Consider the following 11,639-nt stretch of genomic DNA (forward strand, 5'->3'; position numbering starts at 1 on the left):
CTTACCCCTACGTTCCCGGTTGTTCGGCTAGGTGGTAAAGGGAGCACCTCTGCGATTGTTACTGCCGGGTCAGCCGGACGTGTACCTCAGACTGGGTGAAGCCGAAAGCTAGCGTTCTTAAGGGAATATTCGGTCGGTGAACTAAAGATGATCTTTTTTATTTATCTATATGCCCCCAGACGTTTTTCATGCGTTTCTTTTCGCAACATGGACATGCACTTTAGGGCATGCCTCCCAGGGAAAGGAACCCCTAACGGAACTATTCTCCCTGGAAGATGTTTCTTACTAACCATGTAATATAACATAACTAGTCGGGCATTTGTCTGTTCACGCACTAATGACCCCTACGCCTGGTCTCCATGCATTCCTCGGTTCCTGTATAACCGCATGAGAATTCGGACACACTCCGGACCGTCAGGTCCCGAGGCTGAAGCAACAGGGTCGGCCATGACAAATGATCTACAATCCGGCTAGAAGGCATCATAAATGTCCATTAAATTACATAGTCATTTTGACTGACTGTATTCCTCTTCAATACCATCTAACAGGCTATATAATTTACAGTCCTGCTGGGAATACTTTGCGGCCAACTCTACTTGGTCGTATACTAAGCTTACAGGGATCTCCTTCCCATCGGGTCCTATAGGACCGACCTCGGCCATATGGTTGGAGTCAGCCTTTGAGTACCGCGTCTTCACCATGGCCCAGGCCTCCCTAGTGCCTTGACGGCAGGCCGATATCTTCCACAAGCGGAAGCGCCGCCGTGCTCCCTTTAGCTTCTCCGCAAGCTCTCCAAGACCTTCGGGCATGGAGACGGATGGCCACAGGGCCTGGGCGACGCCTTGCATCACCTGCCGAACTCGATCGAGCAGTTGCAAGAGCTCGGGAAGAAGGTCACCCGTAGAACCGGGCATCTCCTCTGCAGGATGACCTGTTAGCACACCTACAGACATTGCTATGTTAGTCGACTTCCCCGCCGAACTTTCTTTGAAAGGTTCATTCAAGCACTTACTAAATATGCCGCGTCGAAGCCGTTGATTCTCCTTCATGGAGTCTGACAGCTGGGCACGAACATCTTTCAGCTCGACGCCCAGCTTGGTGTTGGCATCTTGGAGATCGTTCTTCTCCCCCATCACCTTTATCAGCACCCTCTCACCAGCCTTTAGCTGGCGTAGGAGGTGTTGCCTTTCCGGATTCAATCCGGCGCCATCTGCAATTTCATTTGTCAGATTCACACCAAAGCCGTGCTTTGCAAAATACTTATCTTTCGAAGTATATATTACTAGAGGGGGTCTCCTTGGGCTCCCCTGCCACGGCTAGTGCGGCCTCAAGTTTGGCTTTGCACTCTTCCAGCTCCTTGGACAGTAGGGAATTCTTTTCCGTAAGAACCTGCATCACAAATGATCCTTAAATCAGTTATTCTAACTGTTTCAAGTCTCGGGGGCTACTGGTATATACATATAATTACCAGAATTTTCTTACCCTATGTCTTTTATATACTGCTCCGTGGCTCTGGCTAGACCATTTTGAGCGGCACGGAGATACGCATCTCCCGAGTTGAAGGCATCTAACGCCCCTTGGGAGAAACAAGCGTCGCGAAGAATTGTCCGGCGACGCCTGTGGTTCATGGCACTCTCCACCTCAGAGTTGGTGGCAGACAACCCGTCCACATCCTCCGTCGGAGGAGCGTCTGGCGCACGCCTTGCATTCACCTCCGCCTCCTGACCAGGCTTTGGAGCCTGGCTGGTGGAGGCGCGATTGGCAGCCTCTCCGGATGTAGTCCAGCGAGGTCTCTTTGTCCTGAAAAGAGCGCGAGTGTCAATATGCCTCGAAGGTATAACACCTGGGATAAGGGGGCGCGCCATACCTTTGCGCTAACGCCTCGGTCCGGACTGCATTTCTTTTCTGCCCGCGGGGCCCTGCGGCCCCTTGTTGGCTTGTCGCCGCAGGTTCGGCCTTCCGCCTTAAATACCTCCCCTGCAAAGTTCGGTTGCAATCAGGAAACTAAACACGAGTGGGAGGATACCTATTCGGGGTACTGGGACTTCGATCTCAGGTACCTGGGGGGTCAGGATTAGCCCTGGGTAATCGGACGTAATGGCCACCAAGGCGTTGTCCTCACTCGATTGATGGAACACTCCATCGATCAGCTCCACAGATATGTCCGGATCCTCTTGGGAGGCCGGGTCGAGGGACCGTCCTGGGTCCTTGGGTTGTGGAGGAGGGCTGCTTATTTCCTTAACAGCCCAGCGTAGTTCCTGCGTTGAAGTCGTCAGACTGAATATTTAACAATGGGAATACAAAACGGATGGATAAGTAAATACGGCCTCTTACCCAGCTTGGGGGATTGTGCATGGAGAATCCTCCCTGAGGGTTGACGCGGAGAAATTCCTCCTCTTCTCCCTTATACAAAGTGGACAAGATCTTCAGTAGAGCGGCAGCTGAATCTAGCCCCTTACGGCCGTAGCGGGTGGCGTCGTCCTCCCCGTTGAAGTCCCACATGGGGTGGCTTCTATACTGAAGCGGCTGCACCCCCCGCATAATGCATTCGGCCATAACCCCGATCATGGTTAGTCCGGAATGGGCTAACAATCTTATTCGGCCCATCAGGTAAATGATGTCCCTGTCACCTCCCCTCTGAGGGCTTCGTGGGCGCCAGCTTAGGCGCTTCTTTAAGGGAGCACTGTTGAATTCAGGAAGGCCGATCCGGACAGGATCCGGCAGCGAGACGTCTTCTATATAAAACCACTCCGAGGGCCAGTCTTCGGACGCCTTCTTTGGGGTTCCGGACAGATATCCGGTCCCGGCGATGTGCCATACTTCGGCTCCGCCCACTTGATACATTGACCCCTTCTTGGAACGGGGCACGAGGCAAAAAAGCTCCTTCCAAAGTCCGAAATGAGCTTTGACACCCAAGAACAGCTCGCAGAGGGCTACAAAGCCCGCGATATGCAGTACTGAGGCAGGCATGAGATTATGTAGCTGGAGGCCGTAGAACTCCAGCAACCCCCGGAGAAATGGATGGATTGGAAATCTGAGCCCCCTTATTAAGTAAGGGATGAGGCACACCTGCTCTCCTTTGGAGGGATTAGGGGCATTCTCTGCTTGCTCTCCGCCGCTGTAGATGGCAAGACCGGCTCGAACCGGGACCATATAGGCCGGGGGAGAAATCCCTTGGTCTAGAGTGTCACTAGCTCACTATGCGGGATGGAACATCTCTCCCAATATCCGGGCTTAGGGCTGGAAGGGTGAGAGGAGGAATTGTGACGGCTGGCCATGATGGAATGGACCTTTGTCGGATGCGCTCTGATGAACACTCGCGGAGGGGAGAAGGTGTGGATTGGATCTAAATCCTCGTCCCCTTAAATAGGGCAGCTCATTTACGCGGCTAGGGGTGTGAATGTAAAAACACTCAGACTTTTCATATTCGTTTGACACGTGGGAAGCGGCCATTATTGGGCGTAGAAGCCGAGGAGCGCAACATCTACAAGAAACCGGACTTTATTCAAACAGGTACATGGAATTTGGAGGAGAACCCGCCTTGCAATGCCGAAGACAATCTGCGCGCCAGACTCATCGTCATTGAAGCCTGGTTCGGGGGCTACTGAGGGAGTCCTGGATTAGGGGGTGTCCGGATAGCCGAACTATACCTTCGGCCGGACTCCTGGACTATGAAGATACAAGATTGAAGACTTCGTCCCGTGTCCGGAAGGGACTTTCCTTGGCATGGAGGACAAGCTTGGCGTTACGGATATGTAGATCTCCTACCATTGTAACCGACTTTGTGTAACCCTAACCCCATCCGGTGTCTATATAAACCGGAGGGTTTTAGTCCATAGGACAACATAGACAACAATCATACCATAGGCTAGCTTCTAGGGTTTAGCCTCTCCGATCTCGTGGTAGATCTACTCTTGTACTACCCATATCATCAATATTAATCAAGCAGGACGTAGGGTTTTACCTCCATCGAGAGGGCCCGAACATGGGTAAAACTTTGTGTCCCTTGCCTCCTGTTACCATCCGGCCTAGACGCACAGTTCGGGACCCCCTACCCGAGATCCGCCGGTTTTGACACCGACACTCCTTCAGTCATGTTTGATCTTTATGACAAATCTTATACCATGGACTTAGAGGATTTCACTTTTGCTTGCAAACTTCCACAATGGGGTAGTGTTAGGGATCCCCCTAAATCTGAATTTAGAAATTTTCTTGCTAGTATAAATGTAGGGGAATCCAGAGATATAACGCAAGCTACCATAGGGAGCATTCACTTTCCTGCTATACATTATTTTGCTCTCTTCATAGTTAGGTGCATAAATGCTAAGGATGAAGCATGTCACATGTGTGTCCCTGACCTTAGCATTCTTAGGAGTGCTGTGTCAGGAGACCAATCTTATCATATGGCAGCCATTGTAGCTCGTAGGTTGCATCATAATAGACGTAATGGAGATTTCTTTGGAGGAATTTAGGCAACCCGCTTAGCTAAATTTCTTGAGATAGACATTGGTGAAGGAGACATGGAGTTGCCTCCTGCTTATTTAGATTTTGATTCTATGGTTTCCCACCATTTTGTCGAGAGGAACGAATCACCTCTCCAGTACCGACTAATCTTTGACAGACGTCGTGCTGTCCATATTACTCTCCCTGCTCCTGCTTTCTTTGATTATCAGGCAAGAGGAGGATATACTATCACCAGAGAGGAGGCAGATGAGTACGAGAGGAGAGCGGAGGCCGCTCGTCACCACACTGCAGCTCAGGAGGCGATAGCCGCTGCATCACAGTACGACCCCAACAACTATTATTATGGATATCAGCCAGGCCAGCCGTGGCCATAGACCAACTTAGGCCAAAAGCCTAAGCTTGGGGGAGTACGTATTTCCCACCGACATTACATTTATGTTCACACACACTCATTGCTAGATGTCGGTGCTCATACTTTTTCATTGTATCATCCATGCTAGTTTATTTTCTTTTATGCTTTCTTCTTGTGTGATTAATAAACAGAAAAACCAAAAAAATTAGTTGTAGCTTTTAATTAATTTACTTTCCATGCTTGTAGTAGTAATTAAAAAGAAAACCCAAAAATATTTCCCGTTCTTCTTTTTCTTGTTGGGGGCTTTCCCGTGTAAATAGTTTTATTTCTTTTCTTTTCTTTGGGGGTCAGTAGGAGAAGACCATGATTAAATTGTCGAAGTGACTCTTACATGCATTATTGTTTATCTGACAAAAGAGCCCATATTGCCTTGTCTTCTCCTGTTTATTGAATGCTCACAGATTCCAGCTTAGTTCAATGCATGTGCACTCTTATTATTATTCACATCGTTCGGTCGTGCAAGTGAAAGGCAATTATGATGATATATGATGGACTGACTGAGATGAGAAAAGCTGGTATGAACTCGACCTCTTTTGTTTTTGTAAATATGATGATTTCATCGTTCTTGATTCAACTTGTTATGAATAAACATGTTTGCAATGACAATTAGAGATCATAGTTGATTGTGCCATTCTTGATTAGCTATGAGTTATAATGATTTACCTTGCGTGCCAACATGCTATTAAAATGGTTATGATGTGGTATGATAGGGTGGTATCCTCCTCTGAATGATTTAAGTGACTTGACTTGGCACATGTTCACGCATGTAGTTGAAACAAATCAACATAGCCTTCACGATATTTATGTTCATGGTGTATTATATCCTACTCATGCTTGCATCCAATGTTCATTAATTTTAATGCATGTACATGGCTATTGTCGCTCTCTAGTTGGTCGCTTCCCAGTCTTTTGCTAGCCTTCACCTGTACTAAGCGGGAATACTGCTTGTGCATCCAAACTCCTTAAACCCCAAAGTTATTCCACATGAGTCCACTATACCTTCCTATATGCGGTATCTACCTGCCGTTCCAAGTAAATTTGTATGTGCCAAACTCTAAACCTTCAAATAATCATCCTGTTTTGTATGCTCGAATAGCTCATGTATCAACTAGGGATGTATGTATCTTCCATGTTAGGAGGGTTATTCTAAAGAGGAGTGGACTCCGCTCCTCACTCACGAGATAAAGGGCTAGTCACCGGGATGCCCAGTCCCATGCTTTATGCAAACTAAATCAAAGTAATTGCAAACAAAACTCCCCCTGGGACCTGATGTATGTTGGAGGCACTCGTTGTTTCGAGCAAGCCATGGATTGATGTTTGTTGGTGGAGGGGGAGTATAAACTTTACCATTCTGTTTGGGAATCGCCTATAATGTGTGTAGCATGGAAGATATCGCCATCTCTTGGTTGTTATGTTCACAATGAAAGTATACCACTCAAAATGTTATTCACCTCTATTTTAAAACCGAGCTCTGGCACCTCTACAAATCCCCGCTTCCCTCTGCGAAGGGCCTATCTATTTACCTTTATGTTGAGTCATCACCCTCTTATTAAAAAGCACTAGCTGGAGAGCGCATCTGTCATTTGCATTCATTGCTGTTAATTTACATTGGGTTTGACTATGATTGGATCTCTTTTACCATGAATTACAATGTCTAGTCAGTCCTTGATCTTAAAAGGTGCTCTGCATTTATGTTTTGCGGTCTCAGAAAGGGCTAGCGAGATACCATCTTGTTATATCATATTATGATTGTTTTGAGAAAGTGTTGTCATCCGAGATTTATTATTATGGCTTGCTAGTTGATTATGTTATTGATATGAGTAATCATGAGACCTGAGAATTATTGCAAATGTGGTCAGTTATAATCTTTGCTGAAAACTTGAATGCTAGCTTGACATATTCACAACAACAAGAGCAAACAGAGTTTGTAAAAGTTTTTCTTTATTTCTTTCAGTTTGTCAACTGAATTGCTTGAGGACAAGCAAGGGTTTAAGCTTGAGGGAGTTGATACGTCTCCAATGTATCTACTTTTCCAAACACTTTTGCCCTTGTTTTGGACTCTAACTTGTATGATTTGAATGGAACTAACCCGGACTGACGATGTTTTCGGCAGAATTGCCATGATGTTGTTTTATGTGCACAAAACAAAAGTTCTCAGAATGACCTGAAACTCCACGGAATATCTTACAATAAATAATAAAAAATCCTCGCCAAAGATGAAGACCAGGGGGGCCACACCCTTCTCACGAGGGTGGGGGCGCCCCCCTATCTCGTGGGCCCCCTGGAGACCCCCCGACTCCAACTCCAACTGTATATAACTGCTTTCGGGGAGAAGAAATCATCGTGTTTTACGATACGGAGCCGCTGCCAAGCCCTAAAACCTCTCGGGAGGGCTGATCTAGAGTCCGTTCGGGGCTCCGGAGAGGGGGATTTGTCGCCGTCGTCATCATCAACCATCCTCCATCACCAATTTCAGGATGCTCACCGCCGTGCGTGAGTAATTCCATCGTAGGCTTGCTGGACGATGATGGGTTGGATGAGATTCACCATGTAATCAAGTTAGTTTTGTTAGGGTTTGATCCCTAGTATCCACTGTGTTCTGAGATTGATGTTGCTATGACTTTGCTATGCTTAATGCTTGTCACTAGGGCCCGAGTGCCATGATTTCAGATCTGAACCTATTATGTTTTCATCAATATATGAGAGTTCTAGATCCTATCTTGCAAGTCTATAGTCACCTATTATGTGTTATGATTCGTTAACCCCGAAGTGACAATAATCGGGATGCTTACCAGTGATGACCGTAGTTTGAGGAGTTCATGTATTCATTATGTGCTAATGCTTTGTTCCGGTTCTCTATTAAAAGGAGGCCTTAATATCCCTTAGTTTCCATTAGGACCCCGCTGCCACGGGAGGGTAGGACAAAAGATGTCATGCAAGTTCTTTTCCATCAGCACGTATGACTATATTCGGAATACATGCCTACATTACATTGACGAACTGGAGCTAGTTTTGTGTCACCCTATGTTATGATTGTTACATGATGAACCGCATCCGGCATAATTATCCATCATTGATCCGATGCCTACGAGCTTTCCATATACTAGTTTACGCTTATTTACTTTCCCGTTGCTATTGTTACAATCACTACAAAACACCAAAAACATTACTTTGCTTTCATTACACTTTTGTTACCGTTACCATCAATATCATATTACTTTGCTACTAAACACTTTGCTGCAGATACTAAGTTTCCATGTGTGGTTGAATTGACAACTCAGCTGCTAATACTTGAGAATATTCTTTGGCTCCCCTTATGTCGAATCAATAAATTTGGGTAGATTACTCTACCCTCGAAAGCTGTTGCGATCCCCTATACTTGTGGGTTATCAAGGAGGGGGTCGGATCCTACTTGGACTAGGAGTCCAAGTAGGACTCCCCCCTTATGGCGCGCCCCCTACGCCGGCCACCTCCTCCTCCCCCCTTTATACACGGAGACGGGGGGCACCCAAAAGGACAACAGACATCTCTTAGCCATGTGCGGTGCCCCCCTCCACAGTTTACCACCTCAGTCATATCGTCGTAGTGATTAGGCGAAGCCCTGCGCAGGTAACTTCATCATCACCATCGCCACGCCGTCGTGCTGACGGAACTCTCCCTCGTCCTCAACTGGATCAAGATCTCGAGGGACGTCATCGTGTTGAACGTGTGCAGAACACAGAGGTGCCGAACGTTCGGTACTTGGATCAGTTGGATCGTGAAGACGTTCGACTACATCAACCGCGTTACTAAACTCTTATGCTTTCGGTCTATGAGGGTACATGGACACACTCTCCCCTCTCATTGCTATGCATCTCCTAGATAGATCTTGCGTGATCGTAAGAATTTTTTGAAATACTGCATTCCCCAACAGTGGTATCAGAGCCAGGTCTACGCGTAGATGTTATATGCATGAGTCAAACACAATGAGTTGTGGGCGATAATAGTCATACTTCTTACCAGCAACGTCTTACTTTGATTCAGCGGTATTGTTCGATGAAGCGGCCCGGACCGACATTACATGACCGCGTTCATGAGACTGGTTCGAAGGACGTGCTTTGCACACAGGTGGCTGGCGGGTATCTGTTTCTCCAACTTTAGTTGAATCGAGTTTGACTATGCCCGGTCCTTGTTGAAGGTTAAAATAGCACACTTGACAAAAAATCATTGTGGTTTTGATGTGTAGGTAAGAACGGTTCTTGCTAGAAGCCCGTAGCAGCCACATAAAACTTGCAACAACAAAGTAGAGGTCGTCTAACTTATTTTTGCAGGGCATTTTGTGATGTGATATGGTCAAGACGTGATGAAATATAAATTGTTGTATGATATGATCATGTTTTGTAAAAGTTATCGACAACTGGCAGGAGCCTTATGGTTGTCGCTTTATTGTATGAAATGCAATCACCATTTAATTGCTTTACTTTATCACTAAGCGGAAGCGATAGTAGTAGAAGCAATAGTTGGCGAGACGACAACAATGCTATGATGGAGATCAAGGTGTCAAGTCGGTGACGATGGTGATCATGACTGTGATTTGGAGATGGAGATCATAGGCACAAGATGATGATGGCCATATCATATCACTTATTTTGATTGCATATGATGTTTATCCTTTATGCATCTTATTTTGCTTAGGCACAAGATGATCCCTCACTAAATTTCAAGGTATAAGTGTTCTCCCTGAGTATGCACCGTTGCTACAGTTCGTCGTGACGAGACACCACGTGATGATCGGGTGTGATAAGCTCTACGTTCACATATAACGGATGCAAGACAGTTTTGCACGTGCAGAATACTCGGGTTAAACTTGACGAGCATGGCATATGCAGATATGGCCTCGAAACACTGAGACCAAAAGGTCGAACGTGAATCATATAGTAGATAAGATCAACATAGTGATGTCCACCATTGAAAACTACTCCATCTCATGTGATGATCGGACATGGTTTAGTTGATATGGATCACATGATCATTTAGATGACTAGAGGGATGTCTATCTAAGTGGGAGTTCTAAGTAATATGATTAATTGAACTTTAATTTATCATGAAATTAGTCATGATAGTATTTGCAAATTATGTTGTAGATCAATAGCTCACGTTATAGCTCCCCGTTTATTTTTGATATGCTCCTAGAGAAAAATAAGTTGAAAGATGATAGTGGCAATGATGTGGACTAGGTCCATGATCTGAGGATTATCCTCATTGCTGCATAGAAGAATTATGTCCTTGATGCAAGCTCAATATGATGACTACTTGATATTTTAGTGCGCCATGCTTTACGGCTTCGAACCGAGACTTCGAAAATGTTTTGAACACGAAGGAGCATATAAGATGTTCCAAGAGCTGAAATTGGTATTTCAGACTCATGCCCGAGTCGAGAGGTATGAGACCTCTGACAAGTATTTTGCCTACAAGAGGGAGGAAAATAGCTCAACCAGTGAGCATGTGCTCAGAATGTCTGAGTACTACAATGGCTTGAATCAAGTGGGAGTTAATCTTCCAGATAAGATAGTGATTGACAGAGTTCTCTAGTCACTATCACCAAGTTACTGGAACTTCGTGATGAACTATAATATGCAAGGGATGACGAAAACGGTACTGAAACCGGCGAAGGTAGAAATCAAGAAAAGCATCAAGTGTAGATGGTTGACAAGACCACTAGTTTCAAGTAAAAGGGCAAGGGAAAGAAAGGTAACTTCAAGAAGAATGGCAAGCAAGCTACCACTCCCATGAAGAAGCCCAAAGCTAGACCCAAGCTTGAAACTGAGTGCTTCTATTGCAAAGGAAATGGTCACTGGAAGCGGAACTTCCCCAAAATACTTGGCGGATAAGAAGGATGGCAAAGCAAGCAAAGTATATACGATATACATGTTATTGATGTGTACTTTACTAGTGTTCGTAGTATCCCCTGGGTATTTGATACTGGTTCAGTTGCTATGATTAGTAACTCGAAACAGGAGTTACAAAATGAACAGAAACTAATTGAGGGCGAGGTGACGATGTGTGTTGGAAGTGATTCCAAGGTTGATAAGATCACCATAGCACACTCCCTTTACCTTCAGGATTAGTGTTGAACCTAAAATAAATGTCATTTGGTGTTTGCTTTGAGCATAATATGAATGGATCATGTTTATTGCAATATGGTTATTCATTTAAGTCAAAAAATAATTGTTATTCTGTTTACATGAATAAAACCTTCTGTGGTCATACACCCAAGGTGAATGGTTTATTGAATCTCGATCGTAGTGATACACATATTCATAATATTGATGCCAAAAGATGCAAAGTTGATAATGATAGTGCAACATACTAGTGGCACTGCCATTTAGGTTATATTGGTGTAAAGCGCATCAAGAAAGTCCATGCGGATGGACTTTTGGAATCACTTGATTATGAATCATTTGATGCTTGAGAACCATGTCTCATGGGCAAGATGACTAAGACTCCATTCTCCGGAACAATGGAGTGAGCCACTGACTTATTGGAAATAATACATACCAATGTATGTGGTCCGGTGAGTGTTGAGGCTCATGACGGGTATCGTTATTTTCTGACCTTCATAGATGATTTGAGCAGATATGGGTATATCTACTTAATGAAACACAAGTCTGAAACATTTGAAATGTTCAAATAATTTCAGAGTGAAGTTGAGAATCATCGTAACAAGAAAATAAAGTTTCTACGATCTGATCGCGGAGGCAAATATTTGAGTTACGAGTTTTTC

This window comes from Triticum urartu, chromosome 2A (assembly GCF_056163025.1).
Source record: "Triticum urartu cultivar PI428250 chromosome 2A, HENAU_Tu73, whole genome shotgun sequence".
NCBI lineage: Eukaryota > Viridiplantae > Streptophyta > Magnoliopsida > Poales > Poaceae > Triticum > Triticum urartu.